Source organism: Mobula hypostoma, chromosome 10, assembly GCF_963921235.1.
Source record: "Mobula hypostoma chromosome 10, sMobHyp1.1, whole genome shotgun sequence".
Lineage (NCBI taxonomy): Eukaryota > Metazoa > Chordata > Chondrichthyes > Myliobatiformes > Myliobatidae > Mobula > Mobula hypostoma.
In genome coordinates, this window is record NC_086106.1 from 36603742 (window position 1) to 36624720 (window position 20979).

General features: G+C 44.5%; 1 long non-coding RNA gene across 1 annotated transcript in view; it reads right to left on the minus strand.

The window, feature by feature from the left end:
- Positions 1-1855: 1855 nt before the first annotated feature.
- Positions 1856-20979, minus strand: part of LOC134352837 (uncharacterized) — a 36196-nt gene continuing 17072 nt past the window's right edge. Inside the window, exons 2-4 of the long non-coding RNA XR_010019479.1 lie at positions 12892-12986; positions 3154-3334; positions 1856-2056 (exon numbers count right to left, since the gene is read on the minus strand). This is a non-coding gene — a long non-coding RNA (uncharacterized LOC134352837). The remainder of the gene's footprint in view (positions 2057-3153; positions 3335-12891; positions 12987-20979) is intronic.

The window sequence follows — 20979 nt, forward strand, 5'->3', positions numbered from 1 at the left end:
TTACAAGTTAGAAATTTCCTAAGTACTATACTTACTTCCTTTCCAATGCTTCCTCCTATATATATTTTAGATTCGATAATTAACCTTAATCCATGTCAGAAAGGTGCATCGGCTATGATTTATAATATTATTATGAAACTTAGGAAAGCTCCATTTGATAAGATTAGGGTAGATTGGGAACAGGAATTGGGGCTTACCATTTCTGTGGATGATTGGGGGCAGATTTTACAATTAGTTAATACTTCCTCTATTTGTGCTAAACATTCCCTAATTCAATTTAAAGTGGTTCATAGAGCACATATGTCCAAAGATAAGTTAGCGCGTTTTTACTCGCATATTAATCCTTTCTGTGATAGATGTTCGGGGCAGATAGCCTCTTTAACTCATATGTTTTGGTCTTGCCCTACTTTGGAAACTTTTTGGAGAGATATTTTCAATATTATTTCTAAGGTATTAAATATAGATATCTCTCCTCACCCTATTACTGCTATCTTTGGACTACCTAAAATTTCTAGTAATCTTTCCCCTTCAGCCCGTAGAATGATTGCATTTCTTACTTTAATGGCGAAAAGATGTATTTTACAACATTGGAAAGAGCTTAATGCTCCAACTACCTTTTTTTGGTTTTCTCAGACGATTTTATGTTTGAATCTGGAGAAAATTAGAAGTAACCTTTATGATTCTTCATTTAAATTTGAACAGATTTGGGGACCTTTTATTCGATATTTTCATTTAATGTAATATTTACCCTTCTTGTTTTTTCTTCACTGTTTTAATGGAGGTCGGGATTGAGGACGTGATTTTAAGTTTAACTCTGTTTGGTTTCAAGTTAGCCCATTGCTTTGCTTTGCTTTTAGTTAGTTGCACGGTGGGTTTTTTTTTTGGGGTTGTTTTTTTTTCTTTTTTTTTCCATTGATATATATAAAATTTAGTATACTATTATGTTATCTTGGTTTCTTATGCTTAAATTACATTGTTTGTAGTATTTTCTTTTTGGTATTGTTATCTTTTGGAATTTTATTATACTTTAACATTGTATTAATGTTTATATGGCTTACCTTTTTTGTATACTTACTCAATAAAAAGATTTAAAAAGAAAGAACGATGGACGAACAACCACCACTATCACTTTACAGTTGTTCTCCCAAAAATGGAGATTAATCTGGCAAGTGTGAAGCGATGCATTTTGGGAAGTCAAAGAAGGGGAAAGGATGGCAGGTCTTTAGGATCATTAATGGACAGTAGGACTGTGGTATGCACATCCTTAGCTCCCTGAAAGTGGCAGCATGAATAGATACGGTGGTAAAGAAAGTGAACAGCATCATTGTTGAGCATAAAAGTCAGGTAGTCATGTTGCAGCTGTATGAAACTTTGTTTAGACCATGCTTGGACGACTGTGCAGAGTTCTGTTGTCACATTACAGGGCTTATGTGGAGGTTTTGGGGAGGTAGCAAAAGAGATTCATCAGGATGCTGAGTATTAGCTATTAAGGAGAGGCTGGACAAAATTGGGATTTTTTTTCTCTCAGGAACCACGGAGGCTGAACTTAACACAGACTACAGGCAGCTTAAATCTAGATATCACTCCTTTGGAAAAACATATTAATCTTAGAATGACATCATAAATTAGGACTGGAATTAAAGTTTGAAATTATAAGATTATAGAAACTAATGTGTTTAATAAATTTTCATTGATTATCAAACTATGAAGGAAACTGGTTAAAATAAAGAGACACTGTTTTGATTGGCTGTTGTCAAAGACAAAGGACAAGAAGCGAGAAACAGTTAATAGAAGTTAGAAATTATTTCTGCAATAATCATTTGATGTAAACACAATTTTAAATCTGAGACGAGACTGGAAGATGTTTATTACTCAAACCTATGGGACATAGGCTGACACAAAGCTAAATTACATTTTAGGCATGATTATACGAAATAGTGAATCGGACTCTCGGGAGTGACTCCCAAACTCAAGCCGTGAACTGTATGCTGTCACCGTCGGGTTGACTGTTTCAAACCTCGATCTCTATCATGGGATGTCTCTACGTTCAAATACCCTGCCAACATTTAAAAACAGAAGAATTATCCTTAAGATAGCAGTGAGCCGCCTTCTCGATCTGCTGCAGTGATTTTCGTGGTGTCAGGTTGGAAACTGCACGGTTTCAATACAGCGAACGCGCCCGGGCCGGGGACGGGGACCGAAACCTCGGTACGCGTCAGGACAAGCGCTGACGCGACTACCGTCCGGAGTCAATCAAACCACCCGACCAATCACTGGCCTTGCGCTGAAGCCGCGCCCACTCTTTTGTTCTGTCACAGCGATAGTTACGCACGTGCCCCTCTCCCTTTCTCCCTCGAATGGCGACCACGCCAGCTCAACCGGTCAAACAGGCGCTGCACCCCACTCCCAAACACACGACCTCATTCTGGGCCGGAAGCCCACACCAGAGGCAATAACGATATTCAACCCCCCAGCCACCCATGAAGGCAAACCGACGCCTCTGATTTCCATTTCCTACCAGCCACCCATCCTCCGCTCCACCTCAGTCCGTCTCCAGCAGCCGCAGTGCGCATGATCTCTGCGCCAGCGCACTGGATTCTTGCGGTTCCGAGGGGCAGTTTCTGCCTCTCCCTCCGTTCTGGGTAAACACACCGCCATTGAGAGTGAAAGGTCCAATCTTCACTATCTGTAATCCCGGTATTAAAATACCAGGACACAATTTATCAGCACACCACAATATCAAACAAGTAACTAACTATAATAAATGCAATAAGCTGGAAATACAAAATAAATATTGGACAGCAGAATAGCGCCGCCTCTCAGCTTCAGCGACCAGGTTTCAATGCTGCAACATCGGCGATGTTTATCTGGGGCGTCTACACATTCTCTAGGCGAGCTTCTCGCAATTGAAAAACGTGTGGATTCGTAGTTTGAACAACAACCCGAGTCCAGATGCAGGGTTTCGACCCGAAACGTCTGCATTTCTTGCAGGTGAAGACGCCAGAGTGGCTGGAGGTCTCCCTGGTTTCCCACGTCCTGCTCGAAGAGCATTCCACTATCCTGAATAACATCTCTATGTTCTAACTGAGTAAATATAAAAATATAAAAAAGGAGGAACAGTAAACTGTGGGGTGGGGTGGAAACTCTACTTACATTTTTTGCCTTCTCTGACAAGCACGTCATTCAGAGTAATACTGAGATGATTATCCTTAAGGTCCTGCACTTTAATTTCCTTCTTAGTTCCTCAATTCCTGTGCAAGACCTCAGCTCTCATTCTAGTTGTATCATTGGTACCAAGGTGCCATGACGACTGGCTGCAAGCCCTTTTTTGTCCCTGTTCAGTAAAGACCAATACGAAAGTTGTTTAATTTCTCAACCAATTCTTATTTCTCTTGTTAGATGTCCACATTAACTTTTGTAAACCTTTTCCAGAAGTCTCTAAAAATGTGTTTCTTGGAAGATTTCTCTTTTTATTCTGTCTTCCCTTTTCACAAAATTATTGTTGCTCTTTTGCTGAATTCTGAATTTTATCCTATCTTCAGACTTGGTCATCTATTTAAGAAATATTTTCTTTATTAAAAACAAACAAGATATTTTTACAAAACCATTCCTTCTGTTGTTTCATGCACATAATGCTGAGGAGCTCAGCAGGTCAGGAAGTATCTATGCAGAGGAAAAAACAGCAGATGTTTCAGGCTGAGACTTTTCATCAGGACTTTTTTTGTTGGTCATCCTTCATTATTCTTTTGTTAGTCTAAGTTGGACCACAACTGCTTTTCCTAATTAATGTAAATGTACTTGTCATTGATCTTTCCACATCAGCCATTATTCCTCTATTGCAACACTATTTAGTTTTCCAGTACAATGGATTCCGGTTAAAAGGGACACAAGTGGCTGCCCCAATGAGCCAAAGTTTCATGGAAATAGTTAAAAGGTATAAAAAAGACAAACTAACATTTAAATGAGTAACAATTTATGCATTTAAATTAAATATAGAACAAATTAAAACACTAGCAATACCTCTACAATACCTTAAAACTATGTATTAGTTCTTAATATTTATCAATGGAGGAATTCATCTCTCAAGTTCTTTTGATTGACTGTAAATGAACAAAATCAGTGCAGACACCTAATACAGATAATGAACTACCTAATACAAAGCTTTAGATTATTACATTCTCCAAATCTTCATTTTCATTATAACATTCAAGATGATTGTTGATAGCTTCATAATTTCTAACTTCTTGAAGTAGTAAAATCTTCTGGTTGAAGATCGTGCTGGTGAAGCACGGTAACTACTTGCCTGTAACAAACAAAACTACTAACTACTTTATTAATCACACTCTTTATGGTAAACTATCACTGCAATCAATAGCTTGTAACTTCCCGTTTGGAGTCAAGTTTTTGTACCACCTGAACGACCTGGCATTTTTGCGGTGTGAACTGAAGTCTCGAAGGCGCAGGACAGTTGCAGTGAAGGGTGTGTGGGTTGAATCGAGGTGGCAGAACCCATGCCTCAGAGCAGTAAATGAACCAATATTTGGCCATTGCTGGATGATACTTGGAGACGATTCGATATGACAAAACTGAGATGAGGCAAGGCAAAGTCAAGGTGGCAGGGCCCAAGAGCAAGGAAAGTACAGAGGTTTGATCAATTTAGGTGCTGGGCTGAATTGGGAAATTAAGGTATGGGCCTAATTTAGGTGATCGTCAGCTGGTGGTGTAGTGGCATCAGCGCCGGAACTCGAAGCGAAGGTTCCCAGGTTCGAACCCAGCCGGCTCCCCAGGCACGCTTTCCTAAAGGGATTGGACAGGCTAGATGCGGGAAGATTGTTCCCGATGTTGGGGAGGTCCAGAACGAGGGGTCACAGTTTGAGGATAGAGGGGAAGCCTTTTAGGACCGAGATTAGGAAAAACTTCTTCACACAGAGAGTGGTGAATCTGTGGAATTCTCTGCCACAGCAAACTGTTGAGGCCAGTTCATTAGCTATGTTTAAAAGGAAGTTAGATATGGCCCTTGTGGCTACAGGGGTCAGGGGGTATGGAGGGAAGGCTGGGTTCTGAGTTGGATGATCAGCCATGATCATAATAAGTGGCGGTGCAGGCTCGAAGGGCCGAATGGCCTACTCCTGCACCTATTTTCTATGTTTCTATGTTTCTATGTTTCCATCCGTGCTGGGTTGAGCGTCGAGCTAGCAACTCGACCTCGTAAAAAAGAAATTGCCTGCTGCAGAAACATCAACAGCAAAAAAGTTGATGGCCTACGCTCCCTGTGGGTTTAAAAAAGGCAACAGATATAAAATATCTATTTTAAAAAAGATAGATGGGGCTCAGGCCCGAGAGTGTATCAAAGCAGCAAAGCTTGGGGGTCATTGTCTTGCGAGAAAAGAAATCTTCTCTTGAAGACTGCATCAAGGTTTCCTGCAGGATTTCCCTGTATTTTGCTTCATTCATATTATCCAGTACCTTCACAAGCCTTCCAGGACATGCTACATTGAAGCATCGCCACACCAGGATGCAGCCACCACCATGTTTCACAGTAGGGATTGTGTTTTTGACGATGGGAAGTGTTTGCTGTAAACTGTTTAGTCTGATTATCAAAAAGGTCAAATTTGGTTTCACCTCACCATAGAACCTTCTTTCAGTTGACTTCAGAGTCTCCCACATGCCTTCTGGCAAATCCTAGCCAAGATTTCATGAGAGCTTTTTTCAACAGTGGCTTTCTCTTTGCAGTTATATGCAGGCCTCCAAACAGCAGCCGGGATGTGGATTACAAATTACAGCAGGAGATAGAAAAGGCCTATCAGAAAGGCAATGTCATGATAATCGTTGGGGATTTGAACATGAAAGTGGATTGGGAAAACCAGGCCAGTACTGGACCTCAAGAGAATTTGTAGAATGTCCAAGGAATGGCTTTATAGAACGACTTGTTGTTGAGCCCACTTGGGGATTGGCTGTGCTGGATTGGGTGTTGTGCAATGATCCGGAGGTGATAAAAGAGCTGAAGGTTAAGGAACCCTTAGGGAACAGTGATCACAATATGACCGAGTTCACTTTGAAATTTGAGAGGGAAAAAATAAAATCTAACATGTCAGTATTTCAGTGGGATAGAGGAAATTACAATGGCATCAGAGAGGAACTGGCTGAACTTGACTGAAAAGGAACATTTGCAGGAAGGACAGCAGAGCATCAATGGCTGGAGTTTCTGTGAAAAATGAGGAAAGTGCACGACAGATATATTCCAAACAGGAAGAAATTTTCCAAGGGAAGAAGAACACTACCATGGCTGACATGTGATCAGAGGCAAAGTAAAAGCAAGAGACAGGGCATACAAGGAAGCCCGAATGTTGGAAGATAGAGGATTAGGGAGCCTTTAAAAACTTGCAGAAGGAAACTAGGAAGGTCATTCAGAAGGAAAAGATGAATTATGAGAGGAAGCTGGCAACTAATATAAAAAAGATACTAAAAGCTTTTTTAAGTATATAAAGGGTAAAAGCGAATCAAGGGTAGATATAGGACCAATACTAAATGACGCTGGAGATATTGTAATGAAAGATGCAGAGATGGCAGAGGAACTGAATGCACATTTTGCATCAGTCTTCACAGTGGAAGATGTCTGCAGTATACTGAACATTCAAGAGTGTCAGGGAAATGAGGTTTGTGCAGTGAAAGTTACGATTGAGAAGGTGCTCGGGAAGCTTAATGGTCTGAGGTTGGATAAATCTCCTGGGCATGATGGAATGCACCCTTGGGTTCTGAAAGAAGTAGCTGGAGAGATTGCAGAGGCGTTAACAATGATCTTTCAAGGATCGACAGATTCTAGCATTGTTCCAGATGACTGGAAAGTTGCAAATGTTGCTCCACTATTTAAGAAGGGTGGGAAACTATAGACCTGTTACCCTGACATCAGTGGTTGGGAAGTTGTTGGAATCGATTGTTAGGGATGAAATTACAGCGCACCTGGAGGCACATGACAAGATAGGCCAAAGCCAGCATGGTTTTCTGAAAGGAAGATCCTGCCTGACTAACCTACTGCAATTCTTTGAGGAAGTTACAAGCAGGGTAGACAAAGGAGATGCAGTAGACGTGGTGTTCTTGGATTTTCAGAAGGCTTTTAACAAGGTGCCGCACATGAGGCTGCTTAGCAAGATAAGAGCCCATGGAATTACAGGGAAGTTACTAGCACGGGTGGAGCATTGGCTGATTGGCAGAAAACAGAGAGTGGGAATAAAGGGATCCCATTCTGGCCGGCTGCCAGTTACCAGTGGAGTTCCACAGGGGTTGGTGTTGGGACCGTTACTTTTTACGATATATGTCAATGATTTGGACTACGGTATTAAGGGATTTGTGGCTAAATTTGCCAATGATACAAAGATAGGTTGAGGAATGGGTAGTGTTGAGGAAACAGAGAGCCTGCAGAGAGACTTAGATAGTTTAGGGGAATGGGCAAAGAAGTGGCAAATGAAATACAATGTTGGAAAGTGTATGGTCATGCACTTTGGTTGAAGAAATAAACGGGCAGACTGTTATTTAGATAGGGCGGGAATTCAAAATGCAGAGATGCAAAGAGACTTGGGAGTCCTTGTGCAAGATACCCTAAAGTTTAACCTGCAGGTTGAGTTGGTTGTGAAGATGGCGAATGCAATTTTGGCATTCATTTCTAGAGGTATAGAATATAAGAGCCGGGATGTGATGTTGAGGCTCTTTAAGGCACTCGTGAGACCACAGTTGGAGTATTGTGTGCAGTTCTGGGTTCCTTATTTCAGAGAGGATATACTGACATTGGAGAGGGTTCAGGGAAGATTCACGAATGATTCCAGGAATGACAGGGTTACCGTATTAGGAACATCTGGCAGCTCTTGGGCTGTATTCCCTGGAGGTCAGGAGAATGAGGGGGATCTCATAGAAACATTCTGAATGTTAAAAGGCCTGAACAGATCAGATATGGGAAAGTTATTTCACATGGTAGGGGAGTCTAGGACAAGAGGGCACGACTTCAAGATTGAAGGACATCCTTTTAGAACTGAGATGCGGAGAAATTACTTTAGTCAGAGGGTGGTAAATCTGTGGAATTTATTGCCATGAGCAGCTGTGGAGGCCAAGTGATTGGGTGTAGTTAAGGCAGAGATAGATAGGTTCTTGATTAGCCAGGGCATCAAAGGGTACGTGGTGAAAGCAGGGGAGTGGGGATGACTGGATGAAGTGGATCAGCCCATGATTGAATGGTGGAGCTAACTCGATGGGCCGAATGGCCTACTTCTGCTCCTAAATCTTATGGTCTTACGGCCTACTCTCTGATAAAGCTGCAATTGGTGAAGCACCTGGGCAACAGTTGGTGTATGTGCAGTCTCTCCCATCTCAGCCACTAAAGCTTGTAACTTCTCTAGGGTTGCTGTAGGTCTCTTGGTGGCCTCCATCACTAGCCCCCTTCTCGAGGACAGCCTGCTCTGTGCCATTTCCTTTCCATTTCTTGATGATTGACAACTAAGGAATATTCAGTGACCAGGAAATTTTCTTGTTTCCAGCTTGTGCTTTTCAATAAACTTTTCGCAGAATTGCTTGGAATGCTCTTTTGTCTTCATGGTGTAGTTTTTGCCAGGATACTGACTCACCAGCAGCTGGACCTCCTAGGTACAGGTGTATTTTTACTACAATCAATTGAAACACTTTGACTGCACACAAGCCTCCGAAAACAGATCTCCATTTAACGAATTATGTGATTTCTAAAACTAATTGCCTGCACCAGTGATGATCTGGTGTGCCATATTAAAGGGGGTGAATACTTCTACAAACAGTTATTTTGAGTTTTATATTGGTAATTAATTTAGATCACTTTGTAGAGATCTGTTTTCACTTTGACACAAGAGTCTTTTTCCGTTCATCAGTGTCAAAAAAAGCCAAATTAAATCCACTGTGATTCAATGTTGAAAAACAATAAAAGCATGAAAACATCCAAGGGAGTGAATGCATTTTATATATACATATAGTCAAAGTCATAGTCATACTTTATTGCTCCCAGGGGAAATTAGTTTTCGTTACTGTTGCACCATAAATAATAAATAGTAATAAAGCCATAAATAGTTAAATAGTAATATGTAAATTATGCCAGTAAATAAGTCCAGGGCCAGCCTATCGTCTCAGGATGTCTGACCCTCCAAGGGAGGAATTGTAAAGTTTGATGGCCACAGGCAGGAATGACTTCCTATGACGCTCTGTGTTGCATCTCAGTGGAATGAGTCTCTGGCTGAATGTACTCCTCTGCCCACCCAGTACATTATGCAGTGGATGGGAGACATTGACCAAGATGGCATGCAACTTGGACAGCACCCTCTTTTCAGACACCACCGTGAGAGAGTCCAGTTCCATCCCCACAACATCACTGGCCTTACGAATGAGTTTGTTGATTCTGTTGGTGTCTGCTACCCTCAGCCTGCTGCCCCAGCACACTATATATCTACTTATTGCATTGTACAGATACCACAAAGTTAATAAATTTCATGACATGATGTTAAACCTGAATCTGATCCTGATATATCCAGTCCCTTAGAATATCTTCCAATAACTTTCCCACAACTGATGGGACTCAATGGCCTATAATTTCCTGGTTTATGTTTCGAGCCGTATCTTAAACAGTGGAACTACATTGGTACCTCCACTGTTGCTAATGATGATTTAAATATCTCTGCTTAGGCCCCAGCAACCCAAAGGCTCTGAGGGAACACCTTGTCAAGCCTTGGAGATTTATCTACCTTGATTTGCGTTAGGACAGCCAACTCCTCCTCCTCGCAATCTGTATTGGGTCCACGAAGTTGATGCAGTTTTGACTCACTTTTATACACTCTGTGTCCATCTCCTCAGTAAATGCAAATGCAAAATAGTTATTTTAAGATCTTCCCCATCTCTTTTGGCTCCACACATGGATTACCAGAGGACTAATTTTGTCCCTTGTAATCCTTTTGCTCTTAACATATCTGTAGAATCCACCTTGTCTTCTATGGCCACCTCATGCTTTCTTTTAGCCCTCCTGATTACTTTCTTAAGTGTTCTCTTGCATTTCTTATACTCCATAAGCATCTCATTTGTTCCTACCTGCCTATACCTGCTATGCACCTCTTTTGTTTTCCTTAACCAGGGCCTCAATATCTTGAAAACCAAGGTTCTCTTCACTTGATATCTTTATCTATTATTCTGACAGGCACATGCAAGCTTTGTACTCTCAAAATTTCACTTTAGAAAGCCTACCACCTACCAAGTGCACCTTTTCCAGAAACAGCCTGCCTCAACCCACACCTGCCAGATCATTTCCGATACCATCAAAATTGGCCTTTCTCCAATTTAGCATCTCAACCTGCGAGCCAGACCTATTTTTTTGCATAATGCAAAACTAATGGCATTTTGGTAACTAAATGCAAAGTGTTCAACACAAACTTCTGTCACCTACCCTGTCTCATTTCCTTATAGCACATCAAGTATTGCACACTCCTGAGCTGTGGGTGGCAATACAGTCATGGTATACCGGGAGTAAAGGAGGGGACTCAGTACGCAGCCCTGAGGGGCTCCTGTATTGAGAGTCAGAGGGTTGGAGGTGAGGGAACCCATTCTTACAACCTGCTGGTGATCTGTCTGATGGCCTGGTGGAAGAAGCTGTCCTGGAGCCTGTTGGTCCTGGCTTTTATGCTGTGGTACTGCTTCCCAGATGATAGCAGCTGGAATAGATTGTGGTTGGTATGGCTTGGGTCCCCAATGATCCTATGGGCCCTTTTTACACACCTGTCCTTGTAAACGTCCTGAATCGTGGAAGTTCACAACCACAGATGCGCTGGGCTGTCCGCACCACTCTCTGCAGAGTCCTGCAAATAAGGGAGGTACAGTTCCAATACCAGGCAGTGATGCAGCCAGTCAGGATGCTCTCAGTTGTGCTCCTGCAGAAAGTTCTTAGGATCTGGGGGTCCATACCAAAATTCCTCAACCATCTAAGGTGAAAGAGGCACTGTTGTGCCTTTTTCACCACACAGCTGGTGTGTACAGACCATGTGAGGATGTCGGTGATGTGGATGCCGAGGAACTTGAAGCTGTTTACCCTCTCAATCCCAGATCCATTGATGTCAATAGGAGTGAGCCCATCTCCATTCCTCCTGTAATCTACAACCAGCTCCTTTGTTTTTGTGACATTGAGGGAGAGGTTGTTTTCCTGACACCACTGTGTCAGAGAGATGACTTCTTCCCTGTAGGCCACCTCATTATTGTTTGAGATAAGGCCAATCAATGTAGTGCCGTTGGCAAATTTAATTAGCAGATTTGAGCTGTGGGTGGCAATACAGTCATGGTATACAGGGAGCAAAGGAGGGGACTCAGTACGCAGCCCTGAGGGGCTCCTGTATTGAGAGTCAGAGGGTTGGAGGTGAGGGAACCTATTCTTACAACCTGCTGGTGATCTGACAGGAAGGGCAGGATCCAGCTGCACAAGGCAGGGTCAATATCGAGGTCTCTGAACTTCTTGTTGAGCCTGGATGGAACTATGGTGTTGAATGCTGAACTGCAGTCCAAGAACAGCAATCTCACATGAGCATCCTTCTTCTCCAGATGTGTAAGGACTGTATGTAGAGCAGTGGCTATTGCATCATTTGTCGATCAGTTGTGTCGGTAGGTGAATTGTAAGGGGTCCAGTGTGGGTGGTAGCAAGCTGCAGATGTAATCGTTGACCAGCCTCTCAAAGCATTTGCTTATTATTGAGGTGAGTGCGACAGGATGCCAGTCGTTCAGGCATGTTACCTTGGTCTTTTTTAGTACAGGGACAATGGTGGATAATTTGAAGCAGGAGAGCACTCTACACTGGGATTATAAATGTCTGTAAACACACCTGCCAGTTGTGCTGCGCACATCCTGAGTACTCACCCTGGGATGGTTTTTGGTCCCACAGCCTAGCGACTGTCCACTCGTTGGAAACATCTGCGTACCTCAGCCTCAGAGATGACCAGGTTGCAGGTTGTAGCGGTGGCTTTCCTTGGAGGCTCAGAGTTAGTGACATTGAACCTAGCATAAAAGCGATTGAGCTCATCTGGGAGAGAGGCTGCGATGGCATGCAGCCCTCACCACAAGTCATGTGTGCTATCTGTTGTAAATCTTCACTCAACCTTCTCCTTATATCATTGTTTTGCAACATTGATAGCTACATAGTGATTAAGGAAACGTTCCTGAACACATTTGACAAACCCTATTCCATCTCGTCCTTTTATAGTGTGGGAGCCCCAGTCAATATGTGGACAGTTAAAAACACGTACTATAACAACTTTATGCTTCTGTCAACAGTCTGCGATCTCTTTACATCTCTTTATATGGGAACTATGCACCTGAACTTCAAGCTCCCTTTGCTCTACAGCAGTACCCAAGGCCCTTCCGTTTAATGTAAAAGTCCTTCTGTAATTTGTCCTTCCAAAATATAATGCTTTGCCCTGATCTAAATTAAATCCCATTTCCCATGCCCCAGTCAACGTACCCAGCCAAACAAGATTTTGTTGCAAGTCTTGACACTCCTCTTCATTGGCTATGATACCACCTATTTTATTATCGCCTACAATCTAATCAAACACTCATTGCATATTCTCATCCAAATCATGGATATATATTTCATGACATATAACACACCCAGGAGCCATACCACTAGTCACAGACCTCTAGTTCAAGAAAGACCATTTCATCATCACCTTGTTTCCCACCATCCAACCAATTTTATCAGTGATGAGTTTGTTTGTTCATCTTGAATTTAAAATACAACGTATTAATGAAGGTTTAAAAAATATGAGCCATTGGTCAATTCACCTGATATCTAGATTCCATCTAAGCTGATTCCTTGAATGACAGGCCTGCTTGATGAGGAGAGACTATACTCACCACTTTTAAGAATGACTTCTGATGCCATTGAAACACAAATTCTGAGAGGGAATGAAAGTGTAGATGTTGGGAGGTCATTTCTTCAGTTGTAGGATCTAGAACCAGGGAGTATAGCATTAGGATTAAGCCATAGACAAGCAGATCTCTTTAAATTGAGGTATGGAATTCCCCCTACCAAAGGGCTCTGCATATGTACTATATTTGTTGAATACATTCACCAGTGTGGGACTATAGGAAACTAAAACAAACAGCTGAAGGAACTCAGCAGATCAGCAAAGCCTCTGTGGTTTGGTGGTAGGAGTTAGAGAAGAGTAAAAGAAGGTTGTTTTTCTGAATTGCAGGGACTGGTACTGCATTTAACTCATTTGTTATCTACATTATCAATTTGGATGAGAATATACTGTAAATGGCATGGCTAGTAAGTATAAAAATTATGCCAAAATTATTGGTATAGTGGGCAGGCGAGAGAGTTATTTACACGACCTAGAACAAATGGGAAAATGGTCCAATGTATGGCAGATGGAATTTAACTAGGAAAAGTACAGCGTCATTGCATTTTGGTAAGTTAAACAGAGGAGGACTTGCGGAGTAATTGAGAGGGGTCTAGAGAACATTGTAGAACAGAGTAATCAATAAGTTCAAATGGATGTCAGCAAGTTAGACCAGTGGGCGTGTTTAAAAGGAGATCTTTTTCTCTTTGGTGGTTTGATCAAGAAATGACTGCGCAGGCGCGTGGACATCAGTGAGTTAGACCGGTGGGAAGGGTTTAAAAAGAAGACAGCTTTACAGAGCGGGCAACAGAGTAGAGGGAGTCAGAGTAGAAGGGTTTGGCTCAACAGGGCTTCGACAATAACAGGTCCAGGCGAAGTATGTCTGTGAGGCTGGTGTTCTGCACTGGGTGTCAGATGTGAGAAGCCCGGGACACTCCCAGCCTCCCGGACAGCAACATCTGTGCCAGGTGCGTCGAGCTGCAGCTCCTTAAGGACCCGGTTAGGCAACTACAGATGCAGCTTGATGCCCTTTGTCTGGTCAGGGAAAGTGAGAGGTGATAGAGAGGAGCTATAGGCATGTAGTCACACTGGGGCCTCGGGAGACAGGTAAGTTGGTAACAGTCAGGAAAGTTTGCACACTGTTGGGGGAGGGTGGGGGAATGACCTACCTGGGGGAAGTAACAGTGGCTGAACCTCTGGCACAGAGTCTGGCCCTGTGGCTCAGAAGGGTAGGAAAAGGAAGAGGATGTCAGCAGTGATAGGGGACTCTATAGTTAGGGGGTCAGACAGGTGAGTCTGTGCATGCAGGAATGAAACTCGGATGGTAGATTGCCTCCCAGACGCCAGAGTCCGGGATGTTTCTGATCGCGTCCATGATATCCTGAAGTGGGAAGATGAACAGCCAGAGGTTGTGGTACATATTGGTACCAACACATAGGTGGGAAAAGGGAGGAGGTCCCGAAAACAGACTACAGGGAGTTAGGAAGGAAGTTGAGAAGCAGCACCTCAAAGGTAGTTATCTCGGGATTACTGCCTGTGCCACGCAACAGTAAGTATAGGATAGAGTGAGGTGGAGGATAAATGCGTGGGTGAGGGATTGGAGCAGGGGGCAGGGCTTCAGATTTCTGTTTAATTGGGAACTTTTTTGGGGCAGGAGTGACCTGTACAAAAAGAACGGATTGCTTTTGAATCCGAGGGGGACCAATATCATGGCAGGCAGGATTGCTAAGGCTACTGGGGAGAGTTTAAACTGGGATTGCTGAGGGGTGGGAACCAAACTGAAGACGGAGGAAGAGGCGGTTGGCTCACAAATAGAGTAAGCTTGGAGAGAGTGCGAGAGGGAGATTAGACAGGTGATAGAGAAGGGTCGTGCTCAGACTGATGGCTTGAGATGTGTCTATTTTAATGCAAGGAGTATTATGAACAAAGCCGATAAGCTTAGAGCATGGATCAGTACTTGGAACTATGATGTTGTGGCCATTACAGATACTTGAATGGCTCAGGGGCAGGAATGATTACTTCAAATGCCAGGCTTTAGATGGTTCAGAAAGGACAGGGAGGGAGGGAAAAGTGGTGGGGGTGTGGCACTGCTGACCAAAGATAGTGTCACGGCTGCAGAAAAGGAGGAAGTTATGGAGGGATTGTCTACTGAGTCTCTGTGGGTGGAAGTTAGAAACAGGAAGGAGTCAATAACTCTACTGGGTGTTTTTTTTTTATATATAGACCACCCAACAGTTACAGGGACATCGAGAAGATAGGGAGACAGATTCTGGAAAGATGGAATAAAAACAGGGTTGTCGTGGTGGGAGATTTTAACTTCCCCAATATTGACTGGCATCTCCCAAGAGCAAGGGGTTTAGGTGGGGTGGCGTTTGTTGGGTGTGTTCAGGAAGGTTTCCTGACACAATATGTGGATAAGCCTACAAAAGGAGAGGCTGTAGTTGATCTGGTATTGGGAAATGAACCTGGTCAGATGTCAGGTCTCTCAGAGGGAGAGCATTTTGGAAACAGTGATCACAATTCTATCTCCTTTACCATAGCCTTGCAGAGGGATAGGAACAGACAAGTTAGAAAAGTGTTTAATTGGAGTAAGGGGAAATATGAAGCTATCAGGCAGGAACTTGGAAGCATAAATTGGGAACAGATGTTCTCAGAGAAATGTACGGCAGAAATGTAACAAATGTTCAGGGGATATTTGTGTGGTCTGCACAGGTATGTTCCAAGGAGATGGAAAGGATGGTAGGATACAGGAACCATCGCTGAACCTCTGGCAATGATCTCTGCATCATAAATGGGGACAGGAGAGGTTCTGGATAATTGGAAGGTTGCAGATGTTGTTCCCTTATTCAAAAAAGGGAGTAGGGATAGCCCAGGAAATTATAGGCCAGTGAGTTTTACTTCAGTGGTTGGTAAGGTGATGGAGAAGATCCTGAGGTGCAGGATTTTAAACATTTGGAGAGGCATAATATGATTAGGAATAGTCAGCATGGCTTGTCAACAGGTCATGCTTTACAAGCCTGATTAATTTTTTAATGAGGATGTGACTAAACACATTGTTGAAGGTAGAGCAGTAGATGTAGTGCAGCGGTCCCCAACCATTTTTGCACTGCGGACCGGTTTAATATTGACAATACTCTTGCGGTCCAGCCGACCAGGGTAGGTGTTCAAGTGGGGTTAAACTCACATCCACATGTCTTTTACAGTTAGGGTTGCCAACTTTCTCACTTCCAAATAAGGGACAAAAGTAGCAGTCAAATCCCGGAAACACGAGGAAATCTGCAGATGCTGGAATTTCAAGCAACATACATCAAAGTTGCTGGTGAATGCAGCAGGCCAAGCAGCATCTATAGGAAGAGGTACAGTCGACGTTTCGGGCCGAGACCCTTCGTCAGGACTAACTGAAGGAAGAGCTAGTAAGAGATTTGAAAGCGGGAGGGGGAGGGGGAGATCCAAAATGATAGGAGAAGATGGGGGGTGGGGGGGGGGAGGGATGGACCCAAGAGCTGGAAAGTTGTTTGGCAAAAGGGATATGAGAGGATCATGGGAACAGGAGGCCCAGGGAGAAAGAAAAGGGGGAGGAGGGGGAAAAGCCCAGAGGATGGGCAAGGGGTATAGTGAGCGGCACAGAGGGAGAAAAAGGAGAGAGAGAAAAAAAGACTGTGTGTATATAAATAAATAAATAACGGATGGGGTACAATGGGGAGGTAGTGCATTAGCGGAAGTTTGAGAAGTCAATGTTCATGCCATCAGGTTGTACGCTACCCAGGTGGAATATAAGGTGTTGTTCCTCCAACCTGAGTGTGGCTTCATCTTTACAATAGAGGAGGCCGTGGATAGACATATCAGAATGGGAATGGGATGTGGAATTAAAATGTGTGGCCACTGGGAGATCCTGCTTTCTCTGGCGGACAGAGCGGAAAGACTACCATGACCATGAAGCCTTGCGCGGGCACCTGTGTGCGCATGCGCGTACGTGCCAACTATTCCCCCCACAAATCGGTTTTGCCTTCATCTTTCCGACTATACATACATAATTTCTACTTTATATAGGCTGTGTATTTATCATATCATTCCTGCTTTTACTCTATGTTAGTGTTATTTATTTTCAGTTTTATGTGTTATTTGGTATAATTTGGTAGGTTATTTTTTGGGTCTGGGAACGCTCAAAAATTTTTCCCATATAAATTAATGGTACCTTAGCGGGGGAAATATGGGACAAACCAATTTAGCCCAATATACGGGATGTCCTGGCAAATATGGGACAGTTGGCAACCCTATGTTCAAGTTCAACAGTACGTGACAGGGAATGAGGAAAGGTACAGCTGACTCATATCGTTTCCTCGCGGCCCGGTAGCACATGCTTTGCGGCCCGGTACCGGTCTGCAGCCCGGTGGTTGAGGACCGCTGATGTAGTGTATACAGATTTCAGCAAGGCATTTGATAAGGTACCCCGTGCAAGGCTTATTGAGAAATTAAGAGGCATGGAGTCCAAGGGAACCTTGATTTGTGGATCCAGAATTAGCTTACCCACGGAAGGCAAAGAGTGGTTGTAGACGGGTCATATTCTGCATGGAGGTTTTGACGATTGGTGTGCCTCAGGGATCTGTTCTGGGACCCCTTCTCTTCGCGGTTTTTATAAATGACCTGGATGAGGATGAAGGTTGGGGATGCTGTGGAGAGTCTGGTGGGCTGTCAGAGGTTACAGAGGGAAATCGATAGGATATAAAACTGGGCTGAGAAATGGCAGATAGAGTTCAACCCAGATAAATGTGAGGTGGAACAACAGGAATTCTGCAGATGCTGGAAACTCAAGCAACACACATCAAAGTTGCTGGTGAACGCAGCAGGCCAGGCAGCATCTCTAGGAAGAGGTACAGACGATGTTTCAGGCTGAGACCCTTCGTCAGGACTAACTGAAGGAAGAGTTAGTAAGAGATTTGAAAGTGGGAGGGGGAGGGGGTGATCCAAAATGATAGGAGAAGACAGGAGGGGGAGGGATGGAGCCAAGAGCTGGACAGGTGATTTGGCAAAAGGGATATGAGAGGATCATGGGACAGGAGGTCCGGGGAGAAAGACAAGTGGGGGGGGAACCCAGAGGATGAGCAAGGGGTATAGTCAGAGGGACAGAGGGAGAAAAAGGAGAGTGAGAGAAAGAATGTGTGTATAAAAATAAATAACAGATGGGGTACGAGGGGGAGGTGGGGCATTAGCAGAAGTTAAAGAAGTCGATGTTCATGCCATCAGGTTGGAGGCTACCCAGACGGAATATAAGGTGTTGTTCCTCCAACCTGAGTGTGGCTTCATCTTTACAGTAGAGGAGGCCGTGGATAGACATTTAAGAATGGGAATGGGATGTGGAATTAAAATGTGTGGCCACTGGGAGATCCTGCTTTCTCTGGCAGACAGAGCGTAGGTGTTCAGCAAAGAGGTCTCCCAGTCTGCGTTGGGTCTCGCCAATATATAGAAGGCCACACCAGGAGCACCGGACACAGTGTATCACCCCAGCCGAATCACAGGTAAAGTGTTGCCTCACCTGGAAGGACTGTCTGGGGCCCTGAATGGTGGTGAGGGAGGAAGTGTAAGGACATGTGTAGCACTTGTTCCGCTTACACGGATAAGTGCCAGGAGGGAGATCAGTGGGGAGGGATGGGGGGGACAAATGGACAAGGGAGTCACGTAGGGAGCGATCCCTGCAGAAAGCGGGGGGGGGGGGCAGAGGGAAAGATGTGCTTAGTGGTGGGATCCTGTTGGAGGTGGCGGAAATTACGGAGAATAATATGTTGGACCCGGAGGCTGGTGGGGTGGTAGGTGAGGACCAGGTGAACCCTATTCCTAGTGGGGTGGCGGGAGGATGGAGTGAGAGCAGATGTATGTGAAATGGGGGAGATGCGTTTGAGAGCAGAGTTGATAGTGGAGGAAGGGAAGCCCCTTTCTTTAAAAAAGGAGGACATCTCCCTCGTCCTGGAATGAAAAGCCTCATCCTGAGAGCAGATGCAGAGGAGACAGAGGAATTGCAAGAAGGGGATGGCATTTTTGCAAGATACAGGGTGAGAAGAGGAATAGTTCAGATAGCTGTGAGAGTCAGTAGGCTTATAGTAGATATCAGTGGATAAGCTGTCTCCAGAGACAGAGACAGAAAGATCTAGAAAGGGGAGGGAGGTGTCGGAAATGGACCAGGTAAACTTGAGGGCAGGGTGAAAGTTGGAGGCAAAGTTAATAAAGTCAACGAGCTCAGCATGCGTGCAGGAAGCAGCGCCAATGTAGTCGTCGATATAGCGAAGGAAAAGTGGGGGCAGATACCAGAATGGGCACGGAACATAGATTGTTCCACAAAGCCAACAAAAAGGCAGGCATAGCTAGGACCCATACGGGTGCCCATAGCTACACCTTTAGTTTGGAGGAAGTGGGAGGAGCCAAAGGAGAAATTATTAAGAGTAAGGACTAATTCCGCTAGACGAAGCAGAGTGGTAGAGGGGAACTGATTAGGTCTGGAATCCAAAAAGAAGCGGAGAGCTTTGAGACCTTCCTGATGGGGGATGGAAGTATATAGGGACTGGACATCCATGGTGAAAATAAAGCGGTGGGGGCCAGGGAACTTAAAATCATCCAAAAGTTTAAGAGCGTGAGAAGTGTCACGAACATAGGTAGGAAGGGATTGAACAAGGGGGGATAAAACCATGTCGAGGTATGCGGAAACGAGTTCGGTGGGGCAGGAGCAAGCTGAGACAATAGGTCGGCCAGGACAGGCAGGTTTGTGGATCGTGGGTAGGAGGTAGAAACGGGAAGTGCGGGGTGTGGGAACTATAAGGTTGGTAGCAGTGGATGGGAGATCCCCTGAGCGGATAAAGTTGGTGATGGTGTGGGAGACAATGGCCTGGTGCTCCTTAGTGGGGTCACGATCGAGGGATAAATAAGAGGAGGTATCCGTGAGTTGTCGCTGTGCCTCAGCAAGGTAGAGGTCAGTAGGCCAGACCACAACAGCACCCCCCTTATCGGCGGGTTTAATAATAAGGTTAGGATTAGTGCGGAGGGAGTGGAGAGCAGAGCGTTCCGAAGGAGTGAGGTTGGAATGGGAACAAGGTGCGGTGAAGTCGAGACGGTTGATGTCCCGTCGGCAGTTAGCGATATAGAGATCCAGAGCAGGCAGAAGACCAGAGCGGGGTGTCCATGAAGAGGAGGAGGGTTGAAGACGGGAGAAGGGGTCATTGGTGGGGGTGGAAGAGTCCTTGCCGAAGAAGTAGGCTCGGAGACGGAGACGGCGGAAGAAGAGTTCCGCATCGTGGTGAACACGGAACTCGCTGAGGTGTGGGCGAAGGGGGACAAAGGTGAGGCCCTTACTGAGGACAGAGCGCTCTGCCTCCGACAGTTGAAGGTCGGAGGGGATGGTAAAGACCCAGCACGGATGAGAGCTGGGATCAGAGGGGGGAGGGGGGAGGCTGGGGGTGTCAATGGAGAGGGGAGGGTTGGGGTGATAGGAAGATGGAGCCTCTGAGGACCCAGGAGCCAACGATGGGATCGGAAGGAGACGGGATTGCAGAGTATTGGTGGGGGAAGGGGAGACGGGAATCACAATAGCAGTATGAGGTGGTTCATTTTGGTGGGTGAAATATGATTGTAGAATATAGTAATAATGGTAAGGCTCGTGGCAGTTGGAGGATCAGAGGGATCTTGGGATCTGAGTCCATAGGACGCTCAAAGCTGCTACGCAGGTTGACTGTGTGGTTAAGAAGGTATACGGTGCATTGGCCTTCATCAACCATGGGAATGAGTTCAAGAGTGGAGAGGTAATGTTACAGCTGTCTAGGACCCTGGTCAGACCCCACTTGGAGTACTGTGCTCATTTCTGGTCATGTCACTACAGGAAGGACGTGGAAACTATAGAAAATTCCATCTTGTTATACCTTCCTTAATTTTTTTCGGCTGATAATTGCACTCTGATAATTTTGCCAAATCTTTTGGCATAATGATGCCCAAATATTTGACGGACTCTGTTTGCCATGCCCAAGGATATCTACTTTCAATTTCTCTTGGTGGGCTGTAGTTCTATGAAAGTAATTGGGTTTTATCTATATTGATCTTGTATCCTGATAAGTGGCCA